A 26,047-nucleotide genomic window follows, 5' to 3' on the forward strand; every position below is an offset into this window, starting at 1 on the left:
GTAGCTAAATATATTGGTCAACACTTTCATTTAGTCCTTATATTTTAGTCAAACGTGTGGCCTCAAAAATACCAGCATGCTTAGGACCTTTGGCTAAAAAGCCAAAAACAGGCTGAAGGTGTAGTACATGACAGGGGTCAATTGGCAGCTGCATATGATAATTGAAAAAATAAAAGTCAAGAATGAGCATCAATTTTTGGCAAAAATTACCTGGACCGCATCTAAAGTCCCTCACACATTTTTGTGTCTTTTATTACAATAAGCTTTTCATTTTATATGTGGGATTTTTGTAACAAGGAGGCCTGCTTTCAGACTATTCTTTTAAAATTCCTCTCTACCCAGGTATCTGTTATAAATGATAGGAGGTCCACATCAAAGCGTAGTCTTCATAGATAGGTTTATTACAGGTAGAGAACAGCTTGACAACCACCAACTGCCCACAAGGACAGTCCAGCTCCAACTGACCCAGGACAGAGCTGGAACGTTCTACATTCTAGAAGCTTGCGTGCTGGGACGCACACAAGCAGCATACAACACACCTCCCCCCCAAACACACAAAAACAAAAAAAAAAAACTAAGAACAAATATAATCTTTCATTTTTGCAGGTGGACGCGAGACCCGTACACTTCTTCTGGGTACCACGTCTGCATCTCTTTGCACAGACTCATCTTGAACCACAGGTCCCAACTCAACGACATCAACCAAACCATCTGAGTCATTGAAAATTTCCTGCGGACCAAGAGTGGTGACAACAGGTACATCAGAATCAATAGGCAGAGACACCTGAGAGTTTTGCATAGTATTGAAATCATCTAAAAACAATTGATCATTATCCTCAGCATAAGAGTGAGAAAAACATTTCCTAGGATCCATAACCAATTTGTCAGATCTAACAACAGAGACACGTCTACAATTCCAAATTTTCCCCCCTTCAACACGTACAGCCTTACTAAATACTTCAACCACTTTAACAGGATCCGACCACTTAGCCCAATTCCTGGCAGATGAACTCCCAAATTTCACACGCACCAGATCGCCAACTTTGACCTTGTGGCGTGAAACACCTTTCACAGAACATTTGCCCATTTTTTCTTGATAAATCTTGACCCGTTCTTCCATTTCCTTGGCATTGAAAGCAGACACAATGGGCCGATTGGATTTCAACCACCAAGGTAGCAACCTAGAACCAGGTTTGCGACCTCTTAATAATTCAAAAGGGGAACACCCCGTCACCGAATTGGGTGACGTGCGATATGTAAGCAAGGTGGCACTTAATGCTTTTTTCCAATTCAAATCATTCCTGACCGCTAACTGAATAGATTCCTTGACCACTCTATTAAAGCGCTCGGTCTGGCCATTTGCTTGAGGATTATAATTGGAAACTCTCTTGTGAGATATGCCATGATCTTTAAAAAATGTTTCAATCTCACTGCTAGTAAACTGCGTCCCATTATCTGTAATTACCTCAGAAGGAAGACCCTCCCGACTAAAAACATTGTTAAGGAAATCAATGACCTGCCTGGAGGTGATTCTTTCAACAATTTTGACCTCTGGCCATTTCGAAAAATAGTCAATTAAAACTAACCCGTAAACCTCCTTGCAGCCCGGTAAATTTAAAGGACCAATGATGTCAATGCCCAACCTTCTCCAAGGTCCTTCAGCATACTCAATGGGAGTGATCGAGGAGGACAATGGTTTCACGCTCTTGTCACTGTTGGAACAAGATACGCAATTCCTTACCCATCTATCCACAAAGGCATCCAAAGAAGGCCACCAATAGTACTCCCTTAATCTCCTCTTGGTGGTGGACATGCCCATGTGACCCTCGTGAGCAATCTTAATTAATTTTTCCCTGACTGACAAAGGAGGAATGATTTTGTCACCCCTGGTGATAATGTTGTTGGAACACATGAGCTCATCCTTAACCTTGAAGAATGAACTTAAGTCGCCCGACAACTTCCTTTCTTCAGGCCAACCGCATTTAAGATAAGTATTGACCAATCCCAAAATATTATCCTCTGACATGGCTTCCACCCAAAGATTTTCACTGATGACCTCTGAGTCATCCACATTGATGTCTTTCATGGTGTAAGCTACATCACACTCATCAGAGTGTTCAACTTCGTGATGAGGCAAAGCTAACCTTGACATGCAGTCGGCATGCACGTTGAGTCTCCCAGGGATATACTCCACAGTGCATCGATACTCCTGTAGTTTGGCCGCCAATCTGGCCAAACGGGCTGTCAGAATCCTTCCACCACCCGCAGCCAGCATACTTACTAATGGCTTGTGGTCGGTTCTAAGCACAAATTTTGTGCCCCACAAAAATTGTCGGAAATGCTGGGCAGCCCAGGTACACGCTAATAGCTCTTTTTCAATCGTTGAATAGTTACACTCAGCACCTTTCAATGTCCTTGAAGCATAAGAGATAATGCTTTCTTCACCCATACCTTTCTGCATCAGAACTGCACCCAGCCCAGTATTACATGCATCAACTGAAACAATACATTCTTGACCCACAACAAATGGTTTCAAGAAAGGAGCAGAACAAATTTCATTTTTTAACACATCAAATTGCAGTTGTTGTTCATTTCCCCATACAAATTTTGCACTTTTTTTTAATAACAGTCGAAGTGAAGCCACTTTGGAAGCATAGTTCCTCACAAATTTGCTAAAATATTCAGTTAAACCAAGGAAAGAAAACAACTGATCCTTATTGGTAGGAGGAGGGGCCTTTGAGATACTGGAGATATGATCAAATTTAGGTTTTATCCCTTCCTTGGAAATCTCATGTCCCAAATAATCTACCTTCTCCTGTCTGAATTTGCACTTAGCAAACTTAAGGGTCAAACCTTTTGATTGTATCCCCCCTAAAACAGCTTTGAGGTTCTTATCATGTTCCAGAACATCACTGCCAAAAACCAAGATGTCGTCCTGGAACGCAATAGCCCCATCGCATCCATTCAACACTTCTTTCATTAAGCGCTGAAACACTGATGCAGCACTGGCAAGGCCGAACGGCATCCGTAAATAGCGAAACATACCCTCAGGAGTAACAAAAGCTGTAAGATTCCTAGAATCCTCATGCAGGACAACCTGGTGATATGCACTAGCAAGATCTAATGTAGAGAAAACGCTTGCACCAGAGAGGGTGGAAATAAGTTCATTAATTTTGGGTAAGGGATGCATGTCAGACCATATCTCTTTATTAAGGCTTCGAAGGTCCACACATAAGCGAAGCTCGCCATTGGCCTTTAAGGATAAAACAATAGGGGAAACCCAAGGAGAAGACTCAATAGGTTCAATGATGTTGGATTTAACTAAATCATCAAGAATCCCTTTCATCTTGCTACGATAGGCCAAAGGTACATTCCTAACCCTATGCCTTACTGGTACCGCATTGTCCTTAAGAATGATCTTATGTTTGAATTGGGCATACTCGCCTAACTTTTCATTAAATACTTTTGGGAATTCCCTCTTGATGCTATCTACAAAATCATTGTCACTCGGGGCTACCATGCAAACTGGCCATGGAATGCTTGGATCAATATATACAGGAGGTGAAGCATTGGGATCTAATTTAATGCCCATCTCTTTCTGATGGGGCCAGCCTAACAGCGACTCCCCTTTATTAGCAATATATATTTTAGCTTGAGTGGACCTGTCCTTAAACTCAACCTTTGCCCAAAAGAAACCAATTAATTCAATCTTGTGGCCAGAATAGCTGCCAGGTTTGATATCGGGACATGTGAATTCTCTATTCGGCCACAATTCTTCAAACACATCTTTCCCAATTATGGAATACCAGGCACAGGAATCCACCAACATGGAAACCTCTTTACCATCAATGTAAAATAAAGCAGAAGGAAAGCTTTTGCATTCGTCAGAGGATACACAAGAAATGCAGTTGAACTCACTAAATTCTGCATCAAGCTCTTCTTCGTCTACAGAAATACAATTAACTTTTTGAGGTGAACGACACATTTTCCCAAAATGACCAGTCTTTTTACATTTCACACAAATCTTATTTAAGGCAGGACAACTTTTAAAATTCCCCACATGGTCAAAACTTCCACATCTATAACAGATAATGAAAGAGCGTCTATTATTAAACCTGTTTTCTTTCGTGAAACCTTCATTAAACCTGTTATCTCTCGTGAAACCTTCTCTTTTAAAATTGGGAACAACAGGTTTCTTTTGAAATGCTTGACCTCTGACAACAGAAACTTCAGGCACGGATTCTTGGATCTTGACTGAAATGCCCTGACCCTGACTTCTTATTTCAGAGACGAACTTTTCAGACTGTTCGATCCCTTTGGCTATGTTGACTACAGCTTTAAGTGAAGTTTCCGTTCCTAACCACAATCTTTCCTGTATCTTCTTGCTCTTGGTCTTCATCATGATCTGGTCCCTAAGCACCTGTTCATAATTTATTGTCTCGAAGGCACAGGAACCAGCCAAAGCGCGTACTGCAGATATATAGTTCTCTATGGATTCATTATCCTTTTGCGCTCTTGAGTAAAATTTAAAGCGTTCCATTACTGTGTTCACTTTTTTCCCTTTCACGTGAGTAGCTTTGAAATACCTCAACGTATTTTATTTCCTCAAAGATTACTTCCCTTGCAGTAGAATAACCCTTTACGAGCGGTTTTCTAATTAAATAACAGCCGCGGGTGCCATCAAGTGCACTGACTGTAAGCTGCCGCTGTAAGCCGCCGCTGAGCAGGGAGATAGAGAATGTTTGCGCTCGCTTTATTTTTAAATTCGTAATGATGGTTTAACACTGCCGCAGGTGCTATCAAGGCACTTAAAGCATTCTTTAACCCGCCGCTGGCGCTTTCAGTGCGCATTCACACCATGAATAAAATCATAAAGTCTTACTTCTAGTTGGAACACTCGTGAACGCTGTTCTCCCTCAAACCTGAAGTCTCGTTTTTCTTTTAGGGTTGCTCCCACTGTCGCCAGTATGTTATAAATGATAGGAGGTCCACATCAAAGCGTAGTCTTCATAGATAGGTTTATTACAGGTAGAGAACAGCTTGACAACCACCAACTGCCCACAAGGACAGTCCAGCTCCAACTGACCCAGGACAGAGCTGGAACGTTCTACATTCTAGAAGCTTGCGTGCTGGGACGCACACAAGCAGCATACAACAGTATCCAACAAGAAATGCTTGTCTCGGTCCCGGTTACTTTGTTTTACAGCAAATATATGCATTTTGCTAACCTGAAAAGCAGTTCTGCCTTTCAGTTTTGTCATTGAGTGTGCCCTCGGGCCCATGGGAATGCTCCAGATTACCTAGAGTACTTAGCATTTCATTAAATTATGGTGAGAAAATATGCTACGCATTTTTGTGGTCTCGATAAAATTATTTTTTGGGAGGGTGCGGTATTAAACAATTTAAGATGTTAAGATAATTGGTCTAAATTAAAGAGACTCTCAGCTCCTGAAATAGCCTATAACGCCGCTGAATTCTGAACAAAGAGAAGTTTGCTACGAGGTGGATCACCACACAATTCACAAATAAAGCATCAGTGCATTTTGGATTATTTTACTCTTCTCTCTTTCTGTAAATGTCGACATGGACTTATCCTGCAAGAAGTTACTCCATTATCTCCCTATGTATATGTGTTTGTTTCCCAATCCCCATTCTTATTTTTTTTTCCTTTTTCTTTATACCACTGACATGTCCCAGGCAGCTTCCTCGGCACACTACGTTGGATTCTTTTGCAGTGGCTAACTTATTTGTGCTCAGTTCATGCAATGATTACATGTTGGTACATTGGGATAATAACTATGGGCCCGATTCACAGAACTAACTTAAGACAAAATCCTAAACTTACTACTTTTGGTATTCACAGAAGGCATTTAGTAGTAGTAAAGTTAGGATTTTGTCTTAAGTCTGTCTTAAGTCTGTCCTAAGTTTGTGTTAAGTTTGTCTTTAGGTTGTCTTAAGTCTGTCTTAAGTCTGTCTTAAGTCTGTCCTAAGTTTGTCTTAAGTCTGTCTTAAGTCTGTCTTAAATCTGTCTTAAGTTTGTCCTACTACTTTTGGTATTCACAGAAGGCATAGTAGTAGTAAAGTTAGGATTTTATCTTAAATTTGACTTACGACAGACTTAAGACAGACTTAAGACAGTCTTAAGACAAACTTAAGAAAAACTTAGGACAGACTTAAGACAGACTTAAGACAGACTTAAGACAGACTTAAGACAGACTTAAGACAGACTTAAGACAGACTTAAGACAAACTTAGGACAGACTTAAGACAGACTTAAGACAGATTAAGACAGACTTAAGACAGACTTAAGACAAAATCCTAACTTTACTACTACTAAATGCCTTCTGTGAGTACCAAAAGTAGTAAGTTTAGGATTTTGTCTTAAGTTAGTTCTGTGAATCGGGCCCGGTGTAATCTTCCAGAACCCTTTTATAAACACGGGGAGGTTGATGATTGTTTATTTATGTGGAATGAGGTATAGTAGGTTTGATACCACAAACAGTGTATAGTACATTCCACTCTGGAAGTGAGGGGATGTCTGAATTTGGTTTTCTGAGTTAAAAACATTTTTTAATGTCATTTTTTGACTTTGCAGGAAGTATGTAAAGTAGAAAATCAAATGTAGATCATACAGCTTGATTGCAGGCATATTGTGGATTGGCAAAAAGACTGTTCCTTTATTCTGATTTGTAAATTCATTAAGCTTCACTATACCTGACTGTATGGTGGGCAACAGGCGGAATCTGATTTTGATCTGAATGATATAGTCGTGCCTGGCTCATATGTTGGTGGAGGGAGATCAGATGCTTCCAGATCCTTCGGTCTAGTGAGAAAAAGGTATGTTTCCAATGATGAACTTCTCTACATCCTATATGTATCCCTATGGCATACATTGTGTTTTTGGAGTTTTATACAAAGCAAACTAGACCCGAAGGTATAAGAGCTCTTTACATGAGCACCTTTTGTGCTACTGAGGGACACGTTCATTTTGTTAGGCATGGGGAAATTAAGTGATTTGCTCAGAATCACAGGATGTTGAACGTCCCTGCAGTGACTCAAACCCAGTTCCCCAGCTTCGAGGTCGACCGCTCTAGCCTTTAGGGCACATCCTCTTGTGTCTTTTTCTCTCTCTCTCTCTCTCTCTCTCTTGTCTCCCCACTAATTGTTAGAATTCAACCTCTTCTAAACAATATTTAATTAACTATGATTGGCCTTGGTATTTGAGCTTCACTTCTGTGAAGTTAGTATCTTTCTCCTAAAACCTCCTCACACATCATGATATACTCCCCACTGCCAGTGACAGATCGATACCACAGCTTTCATTACAAGGTTGCCAGAATGTAATGCTGGGATAGCAGAATCTCTGATTCCGATTGGTAGCACCACACACAATTCCACCAATCACACGTTTTCTCCATTGAATGGGAAATAACAGCATTGGCTGTGAAATACCAGGTCCTTGTATCGAGGGAAAAGTTTATAAAAGCTGTAAAAAGTGGCATACATCTTAGTGTTACATGCTCCATAGGGCTTTTTTGGGTGAGAGCTCTGCTCAGTTGAAATGACAATTGTCTCCTCATTAATTGCTGTGCTGCTTTCTATATTTGCATTGTGTATGTTATAGTTTGGGGTTTCCTTCCTTCATTAATTTAAGCATGTCTGTGCTCTTACTGCTTACTTGTGCCTTCCACACCTCCAAAAAACAAGAATATTTAAAGTAAATAGCTGTGGCCTTGGCAAGATAGTTTTATAGCAATAATGTGCCACAAAAAAAAGAACACGGCACTTGCTAAATGTAGCAGCCACATGTTTACAATAAAAATGTTACAGCAACAAAAATAATTATTATATATTAGTTTAATGGGACAGTGCAGGTGCTTCCTAGCAACAAGACGTTCTATAGTTTAACTGCCTTCCTTGCATGGTCACCCAAGATATTTTGCCTTTTTTGTCTGAACAGTGCTGTTGCTGGCTGTAGAAATCTGTGCTTCTCCATCCTTGCTAATCAATAGTAAAGTGTTTCTGCTGCTTCTTTTAACATGGTTTAATTGACATAGATCAAATTGGCATATTTAACTTACCTATATTTCCGCAGTATATGGCACAAGGTGTACTCAAGGCATATAAATGCCACTAGAGGACTGCAGCACCTATTGTGTTATCTGCTACAGTGGCAGTGCAAACATGGCTTAAAGCCTACACTGTAGCCTGACTAGAGCAGTTTAAAAAAAAAGCAATTAGATCTGTCATAATAATTCCTGTTGACAGGTCGAAACCTTCCTTTCGAATAGTAATAATTCACCCCTACTTAGGCCTTGTAGACTGTAAGGCAGGGTACGTTGTATTTAAAAGTAGGACATGTAGCATCTCAGTGTTAAACATGTTCTGACATTAACTAACACCGAAAAGCTATTTTTTAAGTTCAAGAAGAGTTTATTGGTTAAAATACAGGGTATCATCAACAGTACAGGAGAATTGAAGGGAAACCAAAGGAAAGGAAAAACAAAACAAAAGCATTCAAGAAAAATATTACAATAAAGCCAAAGGCATAAACAAATCGTGGGCAAAAAAATTGAATAAAGACATTACAATGGCTATACTTGTAATCAGGTAGGAATATTCAAATAACAGGTGAGAACGAAGGAAAAAGGAAATGCAAAGGGTATTCAAGATGCTTTAAGGACTTCTTGGTGGGCAGGCTGTGGACGAAAAGAACGTAGAGCACATTTATCAAGGTACAGTGTAATAGGAAGCCATAATTCAGCACGTTGTGCAGCCATGCTAATAGGGAAGACAAAAGTAGTATCTAGCCTGGGGTTGTGACAGACATTATACCACCATGCTTTAAGGGAAATGTTAGATGAAGCCTTCCAATTAATAGTAATCTGCTGAAACGCCACAGCTAACAATAAGTCAACAATGCGGACATCAAGGCCAACATCCTTCCAGCAATGCGAGAGGCTTCCTAGGAAGATGCAAGCATGGGAAAAAGGAATACAAGTGCAAAAAATTACATTGATTTGAGCCCACACCTGCATCAAAAACTCGTGTACAGATTTGCAGAGAAACAACATGTGAAATAAGTTAGCGTGTGGGGAAGAACAAGACCAGCATACATCCGGGGTGGTGGGAAACCTCTTATTGAGGGTGAGGGGCGTGTGAAGTAGCCTATTGTAGATGAAAAACAGAGATTACGTTAGGGTCGCCGCTCTGGACGATTTACGAATCTTGGTCCATATTTTGTCCCACACTGAAATTGCCCAAGTAGTGCCAAAATCTTGTTCCCACTGTTCCTCCACCTTGGACTTGGGTCTAATGGACTCGTGAGCATGAAGGTATTTGTAGAGAGTAGTAGCCTTGGGGGTAGTGCGAAAGAGAGAGTGAAGTTGTGTAGCGCAAGTGGGGGAAGAGGAAGGCGTCTGTGCTTGCATTAGCCGGGTGTGTGTGGCCATCACTGCTGCTTTAAGTAAAAGGTACTTGGGGGCAAAAGATGCAGGTAAATCAAAGGAAGAACAAAGAGTTGAGAAAGGCAAAAGGGTAGAATGTGAGAATAATTGCGATATCCAAACTAATCCCTTTGTCTCCAGGCCATCCAGTAAAAGGGTTTGTTATGAATGAGAAGATGTGCATTATGCCAAATTATGGAGGAGAGGAAGTCAGCGATGGTATTAGGAGGAGGGGGCTTAGAGGAAAGGAGAAGTTTGGTGGTAAATTCATGAATGGGAGTGGGAATCGAGGAAGGTTTACGGGAAAAGGATATATATTCCGTAAATGAGAAGGGGGAAAGGAAAAGGCGCTCAACTTTAACCCATAAAGGACAGGGAGAGGTAGGGTCCTGTAACCAAAAGGAAGCTTGGCATAGCAGAAAGGCTTTTTGGTAGGCTGGGAAGTCTTGGAAATTGACTCCACCTTCTGAGGCAGGACGAATCAGTCTAGCAAGGGACATCCGGGGTTTTTTGATGCTCCATAAAAAGGAAGACAAGACCGTGTTAATTTTCTTAAAACATTTGGAGGGAATAGGTACAGGAATATTGGAGAGGACTATGGGGGACAACATCATCTTAATGGTATCGAGGCGGCCCCACCAAGACAAATAAAGTGAGGGCCATCTGGTCACTAAATCCAATATCTTTTTAATACATTTATTCAGGCAAAGGGAAACGGTGTCTGAAATGGAAGGGGCGATGTGAAGGACTAAATACTTGATATGCGAGGGGCTCCAAGTAAAATTAGAAGCAACAAAGTCGGGCTTAAAGGTAAATATCGTTAGGGGCAGGATCTCGCACTTGTCATTGTTAAGTTTGTACTAGAAATGAGTTATGGTCACAGACACCGCGCTGCAGCTCGTTGAAACAGCCCGTGAGTATCGTTCTCACGCTAGTAACGATGTTTAATCAGGGGCTCGATTTAGTTGCACAAGTCGGTGACGGGGGCATGAGGTCTCGCACTGGATGCATGTTGAGAATTCCATTTTAATTCGTTCGAGAAAACACACTTTTGATATGATTTCACCGGGCAACCTGGTGTACTACCATATATTTTTCACGTATAATTGACACCTGAGTGTTTGTTTGACACTTGAGCTACGATTCACAGATATTTAATCAATGGCATGGTTGAAATGTAAGTTGATGATAATGCTTAGAAACTGTATTTGACACCCATAGTGACATGGAGATGTATTCCTTTTTTGTAGAGTTGTCCCCTGAGGAAGGGCTAGCAAATCGGCCCGAAATGCATTGGGGAAGGATTTATACTGGATTATAATGTTGTTGGATACACAACTGAACTTTGGTTTTGTGGAAATTTTGATGAAACAATAAATATATTTTTTGGAGCCCCATCATGAGGAAGAGTTAATCTCAATGATTAAAGGAAAAGACAATTTGTCATAATTGAATGCTGTGCAACAGGGTGTCTCCTGCCTAACGGGAGGAGCTTTGTATTATTGTTAAGTTTGTAGCCAGATATGAGGGAAAAGCTCTGTACTTCCTCCAGGAAAGCTGGGATTGAAACTGTGTGGTTGGAGAGGAAGAGTAAAATATCCCCTGCATAAGCAGCAAGTTTAATGTGGGCATTCGCGGTCTGAAAACAATGAATGTTAGGATTTTGACGTATTTTAGACAAAAAAGGTTCCAAAGCCAAATTGAAAAGGAAAGGGGAAAGGGGACATCCTTGGCGTACACCCCTACCAAGATCAAAAAAGGAGGAGACCAGACTGTTCGCTCAAACTGCCGCACGTGGGCGTGAGTACAAAAGGGAGACCAAGGAGATAAAATGAGGGCCAAAGCCAAACCATTCGAGAGTGTGGAAGAGGTAGGACCATTCGACCCTGTCAAACGCCTTTTTGGCATCCAGGGCGATCGCTGCTAGGGGGTGCTTTAGGTATGGGGACTTCGACAAAATGTTAAACAGTAGTCTGGTATTGTCAGTTATAAATCGGCCCTTCACAAAACCGGACTGCTCTTCACCTAAAAGGTCAGGTAGCAAAAGGTCCAGGCGCACCGCTAATGACATGGCAAATATTTTATAGTCGATATTCACTAGGGATATGGGTCTGTAGTTCTTACAATATTGAACATCTTTCCCTTCTTTAGATATCAAGCAAATGTGAGCGTCAGAGAAAGACCCAGAAGAGCTTCCAAGGGCATTGAACGTGTCTAGAAGAGAGTGAAGTTTTGGGATAAGTAGCTTGGAAAAATAAAGGTAAAATTCAACATTGAAACCATCTTTGTTCAATTTGAGGTGTTGAAGTGCAGCAAGTAATTCCTTCTGAGAAATGTCCGATTCTAAATGAGAAAGGTTGAGAGGGAAGTGTGCAGGTTTCTGGATGGTAGAGAAAAAATGTGTAAGAGAGTGCGGGGAGGGTTGAGTTTCAGAGGAGTACAAAGTTTTATAGAAAAGGGAAAACTCAGTGAGAATGTCGGCATCCTTGTGCTTAAGAACAGAGTCCGTGTCGTAAATAGATTCAATGTTCAACTTGTTATGTTTGACCTTTAGGTAGTTGGCAAGAATCTTTCCAGCTTTATTTCGTCCCCCATAGAACTTAGCGCTAGATTTCAGCAAATACAATGAGGCATCCTCCGTGGATTTCTTGCTAAACTTCATTTTGACAGTCACAAGAGCAGTCAAGCTGTCCTGTGAGTGCGAGGTAAAGTAGGCGTGTTCCAGTATCTTAATGTCACAGAGGAGATCTCTAGTAATGTTACGAGCAACCTTACGCTTCTTTGCCACAAAATTAATAATAAAATCTCGTGCTGCAGACTTAAAAGCATCCCAAATAGTGTGCTTTGGAATGGAGGGAGACTCATTGAGTAGGAAAAATTCATCAAAAAAGGCAGTAAAAGAAGAGGTAAATTTGGGATCCAGAAGAAGAGCATTGTTAAAGCGCCATCTCTTAGGTCCGGCAGATTTAGGGAGTACGTCTAAACAGGGGCGTGATCCGAAAGCAAAATCGGACCAATTTCAGCAGTATTAAGGGTTTGGGCAATATGGTGAGAGACAAAAATGTAGTCAATCCGTGATTGGGAGCGGTGAGATGGAGAATACAAAGTGAACTCCTTTAAAGTCGGATTGCACAAACGCCATGCGTCAATAAGCTTATGATTGGAGATGGTTTGAGTGAAGAGTTTGTGGGATTTGTTAGGAATGTAGTGAGCAGCAGAGTTCCTATCAACAAAGGGATCCAAGGGATGGTTGCAGTCGCCAGCCAGGATGAAATGATCATCCACAAAACGTGTAACATGTTGAGAGAATTCAGCCCAAAAAAGAGGCTCACCCACCGTAGGAGCGTAGACATTGAGAAAAGAGACTGGAACACCTCTGATAGATAACTTAACAAATGTCCATCTGCCAATATCATCGGATTCTTGAGAAATAATCGAGAGTGGAAGAGATTTGCGACATAAAATTGCTACACCATTATGCTTGCCATCACCTTGTGAATAAAAAACCTCACCCACCCAACCCCTTTTAAGTTTTGCAGATTCAACATCAGAGAGGTGAGTTTCTTGCAAAAAAGCCACATCAACATTCAGTTTAGCTAAGTGGGACAAAATACGCTGGCGTTTGATGGGAGAATTAATACCCTTAACATTCCATGTAACTGTATTCAACAACATATCATACAAAGTAAGCTATGAGAAACATAATAACAAAATTGAAGAAAAAAGCCCAAGATGAAAAGTAAAAGTAGAAGAAGGAAATGTACAACAAAAATGAAGAAGAGGAAAGGGGAAGCGAGAACCTTAAGTATAAAAGAGAAGAAGGAGGAGAAAAGTACGATAAGAGTAGAAAGAGTAAAGGGGAACATTCGAGTGGAAAAAATAAAGACAGAGAAACGAGCAAATCCTGAGAAAAGAAAACTATCACTAATGGATAAGGGAGGAAGAAGAAGCATAAAGGGGAGAATTGTAAACAAAAAGAAGAACATAAGGGAGAGACAAAAGGAAAACATACCTACAAGAGGAGAGAATGAGAAGGAACTGGGGAGGGATGGGACCATATGGGTGAGGCAACACATCCAAGGTCAGCTAGGCGGGGATCCGGGGAGACATCATCAGATGGGGAAGGGTTCCTGCGGAGACGAAGAAGGAGAACAAGGATGAGGATACGAACACAAATGAGCCAAAAACCTAGATAACAGTGAACGTCACCTAAACTAGAAGAAGGTTAGAAGCAATGAATAAGTGAACATCAATATAACTGAGAGAAGGCATAAGCTGAAACAACGAGACTCCTTAGAGAGCAAAACAAGCAAACAAGCAAATTGCAACAGCATTATGAACAAACCTCTTGAAAAGGGAAAGGAGCAAAATGCAGCATCATCAGAAATGCAACAGCAGTAGAAAACCAGACAAAACTATAGTTCAGCCCGGATGGGATGATGAAGGTCCAGAGGAGTCCATGGCGAGGGTCTTGTGCGCATTTATGAAACTCTGTAGGCGCACTGGATCTTCATAGGTGGTTGTCTTGTTGTTATGGGTGACTTTAAACAAACAAGGATGGTGAAGGCCATATCTTGCTCCCATCGCACGAAGATCCTCTCTCATGCCGAGGAAGGCCTTACGACGATTGGCAGTAGCTTTTGCATAATCTTGGGCGAAGAACAGAGAGGAGCCAGACCATGACAAGTTCGGAGAAGATTTGGCAGCTTGCAAGATCTTCAAGAGATCAGTGTACTGAAGAAAATAGAGGATAACGCCTCTTGGCCTCTGCGACATGGAAGTAGAGGTGGATGGACGACCTAATCGATGTGCACGCTAAATGTTGAGATTCGTGCCTTCTGGCAAACGAAGTAGTTTGGGGAGGAACGATTTAAAGAAGGGAAGTGAGTCGGAGCCCTCAAGACCCTCTGCCAGACCATAGACGCGGAGGTTGTTCCGCCTATTCCTGTTTTCCAATTCCTCCACCTGACGCTGAAGGGCAGACACTTGGGAGTTTAAATGAGACACTGTGGAGCAGGTTTCCTGAAGGGATTCAACAGAGTGTTCGACAGAAGCCACCCTGGTTTCCATGTGTGACCAATTATCTGTAAGGGTCTGAAGTTTGACGTTGGTTTCCTCCATAAAAGGGCAGAGGGACCTGATTTCCTCCAAAAAAGGACGAAAAAATCTTATTTCGTCCAGCAATAGTTCCATAGAGACAGGTGTGGACTGTTTAAGAGGTGAGGGGGTGTCTTTCTTCAGTCTTTTGATGTTTGTTTTGCTCGTTGCAGGTTGGGAAGGCTCCATTGCTGTATCTGAGCCAGACGAAGTAAGGGAGTCCTCTAGTTTGGAAAGGGCGAAAGAGACTTTGGAGTTTTTAACAATGGCAGTCTTTCCTGGACGAGGCAGGTGGGACAAAGACTCAAGCCTACCCATAGAGCACAAGGTAAAGTTAAGCAATCAGCTGTGTACTCAAAGTGCATAAATAAATGAGCGAAGGTACCAGAGAGGTTGCAGCCATACCAAAGAAAGGAACTTATGCGCGGATTGAGTCAGACTTGGCACTGGGAAGGTTCAATTAGTAGGGGAGGCGCCACGTACATACAGCAGACATTCAGCTATCATGGAGTAGAGTATAAATGAAAAACAAGAGTCATGACATACAGTTTGATAAATAGGGACTGACGTGGAGCACAAGCATAGAGGTGATCATTTCATAACAAACCATGGAGGCTGCCAAATAACTGAATTAAGTGACTCTTTAACTCAATGTACTATGTTCATTAGGTTATATGTGAGGTAAATGTAGTCCAAAGGCAACTCCTGACGGCAAGGAGAGAGGCATCCAGGCTACATGAAAACTGTGCTGAGATAAGGCGCAATCCGTCGTCAAAGAACAGCAAGGCAGGAGCACAGTGAAGCGTAGAAGAGCAAAGTCGACATTCACAATGCCTTCAACAAATCAAAAATAGGTCAAAAACAACACCAGTCAGCAGTTAGGACAAAAGAAGACAGCTTTCATCATCCATGAATTAAAAAGGCCAACATAAAAGATGTAAATATAATGAGGAGGCACTTGAGGCAGCCAAGGGTATTCAAAATGGCGGTCGCAATTAAGGTGAATCAGCAAGTAATCTGCAGTATCCACAAAGCGAAGAAAGAGTTCAGAGAGCTGTGAGGCGATAATGAGGCCAAGTCTTGTGAGTCAAAAGGAAAGCCAGGCATGAGGCGTAATACAACAAAGAACTGGATCCATATGCAGGTGGAAGGAAGGAAGAAGCACTGACTGGTACAAAATGGTGGCCGAAATAGCAATGGGCTCATTAAATACTAATTTCGGCTAGGTACTGTGTCTTATAAGCCATAAGAGGAATTCTAAGCATCGCGGAATTGTCTGGCGCTTGCACAACGTGAAAATGGTTTTGTGCGCCGGTGAGGGAAAGAAAATGCGCACCTACCATATATACATAAAATGGCGGCTGCGGCCGCACCATGTCCGCGAAAAACTCTCGGTGGTACGGAAATCCTCCTTCAGGGCACGGAAGAAGCCCTCGAATGTTGCAGAGTCATCGAAAAATGCTTCGGTAGAATTACAACTGCTCGCAGCAGGAAGAAACGGTCTCAGAGCCGAGATTCTCCCGGTGCCGCAGCGGAATCTCACTCAGACGCCGCCATCACCCTCGGGCGCCAAGCCACGCCCCCCGAAAAGCTATTTTGACTATAGTATGTCTGGTTGTTGCATAGAGGAACACTGGGAGACACTATTAATTTAATAATGCTATCTTTAGATATGAACCAAGTCAAGTCAAGGCATTTATAAAACGCGCATATCACATCCAAAGAGTCTCATGGCGCTTGCAGACGGCTCTGACGAGAGGTGGACAGCTTAGTTTGCAAAAAGCCAAGTTTTCAGCTTCTTACGAAAACAGATGTGTTCTGAAGTAGTGCGCAGATCAGGGGCATTTTATTCCCGAAGGAAGGGGCAAGAAAGGAAAAAGCTCGACCCCCATTTCTGGAGGTTTGTATTCTCAGAGGGGTGAGCAATGACTCAGTGCTGGATCTAAGTTGCCTTCTGGCTATGTACCATGTAAGCTTATGGGACCACTATTTTGGGCCATTTCCGTACATATGTTTATGAACCAGACTTAATGTTTTAAACAAAATTTGCTTCTTAACAGGGAGCCAATGAAGGCTTCTGAGGCATGGGGCGGAAGGCGTTCTTCGGGGAAGGACTAAAACCAACTGCGCTGCAGTGTTCTGAAGAGCCTGTAATCTTTTCCGGTGGTGCTCATTTATCGCTAGTAAGAGCGAATTACCGTAGTCTAACCTGTTTCTAATTAGACCCTGCACTAAGGGTTTCCGTGCCTCTGCTGGAATCCACTTGAAAACTTTGCGCAGACTGCGCATGAGTCCAAAACAGGTTCCTACGATATGGTTAGTTTGGGTTTTCATGGATAGTTTATTGTCCATGTGAAAACCCAGGTTCTGCACTGATTCCTTGGGGGGTGGATAGTCGCCAAGCTGTACTGGCCACCAGTCCTGAGCCCAATGTTCCACGGCTTTGCCAAACAGCATGATCTCAGTTTTATTGCCATTAAGCTGCAGATGGTTGATACCCATCCAGTTCTTGACCTCGATCATGCAATTTTTGAAAAGCAGAGTTTTGTCTCATTGAGGTCAGGGCCTAGAGTAACCAGAATTTGGGTATCGTCGGCGTAGGATAGGACCTCAAAACCGAAAGCTCAAATCACTTTAGCCAAAGCTGTCATATAGACATTAAAGAGCGTAGGGCTCAAAATGGAGCCTTGTGGAACACCCATCTTGACAGGCCGTGTATTTGCTATGTTCTTGCCGACTTGGACAGTAGTTGTACGGTCAGATAGATAGCTGGTAAACCATTTTAGGGCTTTTCCTCTGACACCAATCTCCCATAGCCGTTGAATAAGAATGCGGTGGGAGATGGTATCAAAGGCCGCAGACAAATCAAGGAGAACAAGGATTATTGATTGATGTTTATCTAGGGCCAGCCTGATATTGTCTGCGACCTCAACCAGTGCTGTCTCCGTGCTATGAGTAGCACGGAAACCCGACTGGGAAGGATCTAAAAGCCCCTTATTCTCTAGATGGTTCACCAGCTGTCCATTGACAGAGAATTCCAATATCTTTCCAAAGTATGGCAACAGAGAGATCGGTTGATAGTTTAGTAGAACGTTAGGGTCGGCAGCTGGTTTCTTCAATATTGGCCTGATTCTAGCTGCCTTCCATACTATGGGAAAGTCTGCCTCTAGGAGAGATTTATTGAGGAGACTAGTTAGACATTCTACCAGGGCCGGGGCCAGTATAGTAAACAGTTTAGGGGAGACCTGATCAGTGGGGGAACCCGATTTGATTTTTAATCCAGCTGACAAGGTCTTATCGTTATCAAACATTTCAAATTCATTCCAGATGTGCGGTAAATCATCTGGGGTGAATGTTGGCTCTTCAGGCTGCATTGGGATTTGGCAAGAAGAAAAGGATTCATGTATAGCAGTTATTTTATCCTCAAAGAATCCCGAGAGAGCTTCGGTCCATTCTCTAGAGTTGGGAATTGACGATGGATTATTGGGAGTGGTAAATTCTCTTAAAATTTGGTACAATTCTTTAGAGGAATTTTCTGCTTTATTTATGCACTCCGTTAAATACACTTGCTTCGCCGACCTTATGTCCCGCATATAGTTGGTATACAGAGTTTTATATGCATTACGGTCTACTGGATCTTTATTATTCCGCCATTTTTTCTCAGCAGCTCTTGTTAAAGATTTAGGGGCAGATTTATGAAGGCCTTGCGCCGCCGGTGCGTCATTTTTAACATGGGAAAAAGTGACGCACCGGCGGCGCAAGGCCTTCATAAATCTGCCCCTTAGTGATTTTTAACTGTTCAGTGAACCATGGGGCAGTCCTAGTCTTACACTTAACTTTGCGCCGGGGGCAATTTTGTCCAGTACTCTTTCGATAGTTACCTCGAAGTGTTGTGCAGCTACACTGACGCTCTGGTGGGAGTTCTAGATTTGGAATGGAAATGCTTAGAGAAAGAAGATAGTGTAATTTTTTCAATGGTCTGCGAGATGTAAATTCCTCTTTGGTGGCTAATTCTGTAGTGAGGGTAGGAATGGTAAATTTCACTAAATAATGATCGGTCCAAAGCAATGGAATCGGAGAGCTAGCCCTGATATCAGGGGAATTGGAAAAAAGAAGATCAAGGGTGTGGCCGGCCTGATGGGTCGGTCCAGCGATCTTCTGACTGAGGTTAAGGGTGCACATATTAGAGATTAGTTTTTCAGTATCAGCATCTAATTGCTCATCCATATGATAATTAAAATCACCAATCAAAAGGAATTTGTCCGAGGTCAGGACATGAGGGCCGATGATCTCTAGCAGAGTGTTAGCAAATTCTCCCTTAGTACCCGGGGGTCGGTAGAGCAAGGCCCCCTTCCAAACCTCATTTAAAGGGCCGCTTATTTTAAACACAACAATTTTGGTGCGGTCAAACACAAGGCTTTCTACGCAGCTAATGTTTATGTAATGAGTGGCTGTGATTAGTAGTCCACCCCCTCTAGAGTCCTTCCTATCATGTCGTATTATTTTATACTCCGGAGGAAAGGCTATATGGAGATCAGGAGTAGCGTTCTCGTTTAGCCAGGTCTCAGACACGAAACACATGTCTGGGGCTTTTGAATCAAGAAGGCTCCATATTTCCAATGTATGTTTGGAGATAGAGCGAGCATTGAAGTAGATAGCAGTAAGATCGTTAGAAGCTCCACTGGGCGGATTAGGACAGGAGGAGACCGTAGTCACAATCTGATCCAAAGAAGGGGCTAAGCAGGAGATATAAGGGAAACCTGTTGATTTCGGCCGATAAGGCATCGGACAGTGTGACCAGGGCGAATTTAAATCTTTTAATTCTTTACTAGAATACCTAAGGCTGGACATGTTGTTAAGAGTGATGGAAGACACTTAGGACAGAGATGAGAGTACCTGAAGGAGATGAGAATGTCCTGGCGACTGACAGCGTTCTGGTGCGGACGGGCGCAGACGGGTGCAGACGGACTTGCCTTTTGGCGCGCCTTTGGCGCGCCGCTGCGCGCATCCGCGCCTTCCTCCCGATTAAGTAGGGAGAGGGGGAAGGCAACTAGAGCGCTGCTGTCCCTTCCGGTAGTGCAACCGGAAGTAAAGTAATGCCTGGGCCGACCCTCCGTTCAAGCGGCACAAGCCGTGACGGACCGGGGTCTAAGGCGAAGCAAAAGGTCAGTGGAAATGAGACAGGAGTCTTTAAAAAGGCAAATAATGTGGCGCAAAGTAAAATAGAAATAACACAAAATGATTAAAACACCATTCCACAAGGTGAGTGTTCGTGTGCCTCGCAAGCATTGGTAAGAGGTGACAGTCTGCAAAAACAGCGGAGCCCTCCAATTCAGGGTGCCGCTGATTGGAGCCACATTAAATTTAATTCTTGGACTTTTTGTAGTAATATAGTTTAAATATATTATAAGCTCAGTTCAATTGTGAAGTCTGATGATTAATAAATATTAAGGAAAATGTACTTTCAGAAAGTTACCATTTCCCCGCCTAACTTGAATTAGCCTCCAGCTGCAGCCCTGTAAGTCCTCAAGCCCTGAATAAGGTGTGAACACTACTCCCAGATCAGAAACATAGGCCTGGGTGTGGGCAGGTGATTTCTGTTTCTGTGGCAGGATAATCATTTTGGGCAGTGCCCAGGAACTTAATTTATTTCAAAGAGGCCTCTCTTGTCATAGCCATATGTCAGAATACATCTTGGCAGGACCTTTCATTTGTTCCCTAGTCAGGCAGTCGTCAATCTCAGTGGGGAGGGAGATGCCCTAGACCTAGTTTGAAGTGACCACTGAGCGGGGGCAGGTTGCCCATTTACCCAGCCAGACCTCTGGGGTGGACACACAGGCTCTGCACAAAGGGATTAGAGCTTCACCATCTTGAATTTAAGCAGGGATGGGCATTCTGGGATTTTGTTACAGTAGGTCACACAGGAAATGATGAAAATGTGGGTAATGTAACCCCTGAGAACTCTTAAGCTATTGATTTAGAGAATCAAGGAGTCATCCCCACTCGCAGGCTAATGCCAGACATGTGTTTAGTATGCCTAGTACCCTCTTCAGCACACTACTGGACCGGAGGACAAGCAGAAGAGGGCTGAACCTGCTATATAAGGCCTGAGAAAAATCCTGAAGGACTGGTCCTGCTCCCTCTATTACCCAGGACAAAGAAACTGACTCAAAGAGTTCTATGACACGCTACAAGGACATAACAAGCTACAAGAGGCCTTTATGGAAGATTCCCAGCTGACAAGTTCAAACTGGATCTTCCCTGGACCCTGCTGTTGGTCTCCACTGGAGTATGTCCTAAATTCCAAGTGCTGTTCCTGAGTTCCTAGAAGCCATGGTTGGGTCTAGGTGTACTTCTCCTACCTCCAATCAAAAGGAGGACCCCTGTAGACAATAAATAGGCAGGTGTAGCAGGGGAAAATTAATAAGGACAACACTAGCAAAAAGCACCCACCTATAAGTAAGGATACAAATGGCCCAAACAAAGGGTCACAGTATTATATATCACTGACTGGGGCTGACCCAAACATATTTTGAAGCCATATAACCACAAGTTTAATTAGCAAAAATATTTTTCTTTTTATTCTCATATTATCAAAACATAATTAGCAAGTTTATACAATACCTAAATAAATACAGAACAAACGTACACTGATACTGTGTAGTGTCCCACAAATCACTTCTTTCATACTAACATTCACTCATACTAACATACATTCATTCAACAAAACCACACAGTGTCCAAAGGACATCACATATCAATCAAAGTGGTGGAATTGCCCCATGATGTTAACATAAACAACTCCTAGTGCAACATCCCAATGGCAAATAGTGAAGAGATCCAAAATCACGACTGAGTTCAGACGCCTGCGCGCGTTTCGGTGTACAAGGCCACACTTTCATCAGGGTGAAGATGGATAGGTGGTGGGGGGACACAAACACACTTCAAAACTGTCTGCTGGGAGGGATATTCAATAAGGTTCTCTTTAAAGAATCAGGAATATAACCTGACGTTCCAATAATGCAGAATCCACAACCCGTGGCATCACGTAAAAATCAATGACGTGTCAACTTTGGGGGCCATATGGGCTTTCAGGAATCTCAATAAACATAAGCAGGAAAGTCACTAAGTATTGCAGGAGCTGGCGATCAGCCGTTCCGTATTCACAGCGTTACAAAGAAGCCGATAAAGAGTAAGGTCCAGGGGCCACTAGGGCTGCCTGAAATTTCAGAGGAGGATGCAACCAGGAGAAAAATGCTCAGAGTAACTGGTGCAGGTCTCAATTCTAGTACATATTCAAAGCGTCCGCCCGAGTGAAAATATTTTCAGTGGCGTTGCTCAATGCGGGAAAGCCTCCTGTCGTACTTCTCCTACCATCCATACAATCTGTGACTTACAAACCTTTTGCCACCAAATTCCTCTAGATTACTAGGACAACCTTGCCAAGCCGATCCAACAAATCTGCATTGCTGCTGGGCTGAAAATTCAGGTTTCCCCATCTTGGAGCTTTTTTGTGATGGTACAGCCTTGCCGGCAGGACTTCAGGTAGATGGTATCCAGCTTTGTGAAGTCCTTGTCAGCCATACCTAGAAGCCTTGAACTACTGGAGGTACCTCAGCTGCAGAAAAGTGACTACGGGGCTAATTTATGAACAATTGACATAGTGCAGTGTAGCACTTCACCTTGCTGCATTGTGTGACAGGGAAAAGGCAGAAATTAGCCATATTTAAGTCAATATGGCACATTCCTGTCCTGTCCCCTGCGCTGGTACTCTTTTGGTAGCCTTGTGCCAACTCAGTCACTCTTGAATAATCATGCAAGGGTGCCTGCGTTGCAGGCTGAATTGTTTTTGTGCAGGAAGGGCTGTCAGTTTCTAACAGCCGTTTAGTGTCTGACAGACCGATTTGAAAAGGCTGTCAGAATTTGACATTGTAATACGTAGGTCGGTAAAGCAGTCCATTGACCTGTACGAGTCGGCTCCGACTGACTTGGAGTCTTCAAATGCAGGTTGGAAATGAGTCTGAAAGACCGAATGGTTAACATCTATCATAAGCGGTCGGTCTGAAATGTTTCCGAGTCGGTTGGAAACATGGGTTCCGACACGGATTAGGAAATACTGAATGCCATTCTGAGCCTTTCCAACCGACATCGTAATGAGGCCCTAAATGTCAAAAGAATGGATATTCCTGTGGTAGATGAAGTTCCTTAGCAAATATGCTACAGCTAGACACCACAGAGATCGAGACCATCCACAAGCAAGAGGACATCCTCACTGCCTTTGTGGAATACTATATTGACCTTTATCAAACTAAAACACAAGCACATAATATAGAAATACATCACTACTTAAATAGAGCAACCCTCACTCAGCTAGAAATGGCTCAATGTAAGCCATTCTGTGACCTCATTACCATACAAAAAACCTGCCACAGCCTGTAATTCCTAATGCCCACTATCCCTTATAAACATGTATAAGAAAATCCTGGCAAAAATCTTTGCCAATAAGATCTTATCACTTTTCTCCACCTTTGTCCACCCAGATCCATCAAGATTCATATCCATACAACCTGTGCACACTTCTTACCCTCACAAATCAAATAGATCCCTCACTGAGGACTATGCAGTCTTTTAAGATGCCACTAAGGCTTTCAATTGCATAGAATGGACATACCTACTGGCTGCGCTAGAACAAATGGTCATGGGGAAAATGCTATTGAAATAGGGGACACTCCTATATACATAGTCGACAGTTAGGATATGGGTCAACAATCTCCTCTCATCTCCTGTGCCTACGAAGAGGGGAACAAAACAAGGATGCCTTCTGTCATCTATACTATTTGCCATAGCAATTAAACCACTGGCATGCATCCTGAGAGAATACCAACACCACAGAGGGATACAATTTGGGACATGTCTCCTTATCCTCTCTATATACACAGGCAATATCCTCCTGCTTGTTAGAAACCCATACCTTAATCTTGAGCCATTGATTGAAGAAATAATGACATTTGGAGTACGGTCGGGGCTCTCCATTAATTAGTAAAAACCATTTATGGTTTCACTTACCACAAGCACCAAAGCCTCCTCCACACAGCATCCATTAAAATGGCAGACATACCTGGTACAACATTTAGGCATAGAGCATCATTATGACAAGACCACATGTATCATGAAAACCATGGCAAATATATGACTTTTTGTCTAAATCAGTAGAAAAATTAATTATACTTTCCCTGTCATAAGATGGACGGGCAGCACTAGTGAAGATGGTTGTATCCCCCAAGCTTTTATTTAGTTCTAGAATTCCCCCCTGGTATTTATTAAAGCCTTCTTCACCCAACTGGGCGCATTGATGGTAAAACTAACCTGTGGCTGCAAACGACCTCAGATGCCTGGCATAAGCTCCAGTTGGCATATGATAAGGGCTGCTTGGTGGCCCGGGCCCACTTTGCACATTACTAGTTCCATCCCACACATTTACCCACTCACTCATGACACCCTATTCACCACACGTTCCCCTACTACATCACCTGCAGCTTCCAGCAACATGTGAATATGGGACATGAAAACAACTACTGGGCAGGAAAATTGGATTAATGAGAGACTGATTTCCCTCTGGGAAATAAATGACTTATTCTAAGTTCCTTTGTGACAACCTCAGCACACCTATGGCCCTATTGGTCTACTTGACAAGTTCAGTGAAACAGCTGTTCCCCTCATTTCCCACCGAACTGCCTGTTATGCCATTCCCCACACTAATCATGTCATTCCTAGATAAAGTGCAACTGATCTTCAAAATAACGGGGCTTATTTGCAAGCCCTTTGCGCCACTAGAGTGTCACTTTTGTAACACACCAACAGGGCAGCTTGCTGCCCCATATTTACAAGGAAACGTAAAGCCACCCTGTGTTTCAATACATGTCCCTGTAAATATGGTCCCTTTACACACAGCACTTTGCGTAAATGGGGCATGCCATGGGTGTTGCTGGGACTGTTCCCATGCAACACCCATGCCTTCTGCAAGATTTCCAGATTTATGAGAACTTGTAAACCTGGAAATGTGTCAGAATGCTACGCCTCCCGAGGGAGGTGCAATGAGGAGAAACGTTTTAATTTTTCCTCATGTTTTCCGCTTTCTATGCATTCTGCATTCTTGTGATTGTTTTTGTGCAGGAAGGTGTTCCTTTCTGCACAAAAAGCAATCTCTCTTGAACGCAGGCACCCTTACACCATGGTGCAAGTGTTCCTGTGTCGGCGGATGGCAGCCAATTGTGCGCTAGTGCAGGGGGAGGACAGGGATCAGTCATATCATTGTTGATATGACGCATCCCTATGCTTTGTAAGTGACTCAGTGTGGTGCAGGGCAACCTTATCATAAAAATCAATTGGGAGCAAGATTTGGGACACACTATTCCTGATGCACATTGGGATTACTCCAGTAGGCAGATAGCAAGTAGATTCGAGAAATCTCCCCAAATGGTAAATTCTGACAAATGCAATTAAAAACTGTGGGCCTCATTTACAAATGTTTGATGCACAGCAGCGCAGCAGGCCTTCCTGCTGGCTTCCCTGTGTCAAAATAAAAGGGAAGGAATGCACTGCATCTACAAGGTATGGTGCATTTCTGTCCTTCTCCCCTGAGCGCAAACAGCAGTCATGCACCAATACAGACACTCTTGAGCCATGTCGCAAGGGTGCCTGCATTGCAAGGATGATTGTTTTTGTGCAGAAAGGGACACCTTCCTTCACAAAAACAATAATTGATGGAATTTTCTTCTCAGCATGCATAGAAAGAGGAAAAAACAAAGAGAAATAAAAGTAATTCTCCTTGTTGCCCCACATCTGATGCAGTCCCAGGTTTACAATTTCTGGTAAATCTGAAATGCTTCTGATTCCATGGGTGTTGCGTGGGAACACCACAGCAATACCCATGGCACCCCCATTCCAAGCAGTGTTCTGGGTGAAAGGGCACATATTTGCAAGGCCATGAAAAAAAGACACATGAAGTGGGTTTGTGTGGCCTTGTAAACATGCAGCTGCACATTGCGCCAGTGGAGCCTCAAATAAGTGATGCTCAGGCGGTGCAAAAGTGCTGCTAGGGCCTTGTAAATGAGGGCCTGTGTCCTCAGAGCACACTACACCGAAGTTGCTTCCAACAATATAGACCCTGCTGGAGATGTAACCTAACCAATGCAGACTTGTGTCACATTCTATGGGACTGTACTCCCATTTGAAACTGTGGGACACAAATATGGGGCACAACTAATAAATGACAGACACTGACTTACATCTCTTATTCCTGAAGGCAATCCTGGGTTGCGTTAAGGACATCCCAAAAATGAATCTCAAATTGCTCTTGAGCAAATCCCAGATCCTTATGGAATGGTGTACTAGAGCTGCACCCTCACAGGCCACCTGGATGCAATACAAACTCTGATGCATCTGGCGAATTCCTTCCACTCAAGGCATGTCCCAAAGACACCTGGGGCCCCTTCCAATGCATAC

At 42.9% G+C, this 26,047-nt stretch overlaps 1 long non-coding RNA gene across 1 annotated transcript in view; it reads right to left on the bottom strand.

The window, feature by feature from the left end:
- The window catches only part of LOC144771724 (uncharacterized), a 97,401-nt gene that overhangs the window by 35,918 nt on the left and 35,436 nt on the right, over window positions 1-26,047 (bottom strand). The window contains exon 2 of the long non-coding RNA XR_013599448.1: window positions 13,458-13,575. This is a non-coding gene — a long non-coding RNA (uncharacterized LOC144771724). The remainder of the gene's footprint in view (window positions 1-13,457; window positions 13,576-26,047) is intronic.

Source organism: Lissotriton helveticus, chromosome 8 (assembly GCF_964261635.1).
Source record: "Lissotriton helveticus chromosome 8, aLisHel1.1, whole genome shotgun sequence".
NCBI lineage: Eukaryota > Metazoa > Chordata > Amphibia > Caudata > Salamandridae > Lissotriton > Lissotriton helveticus.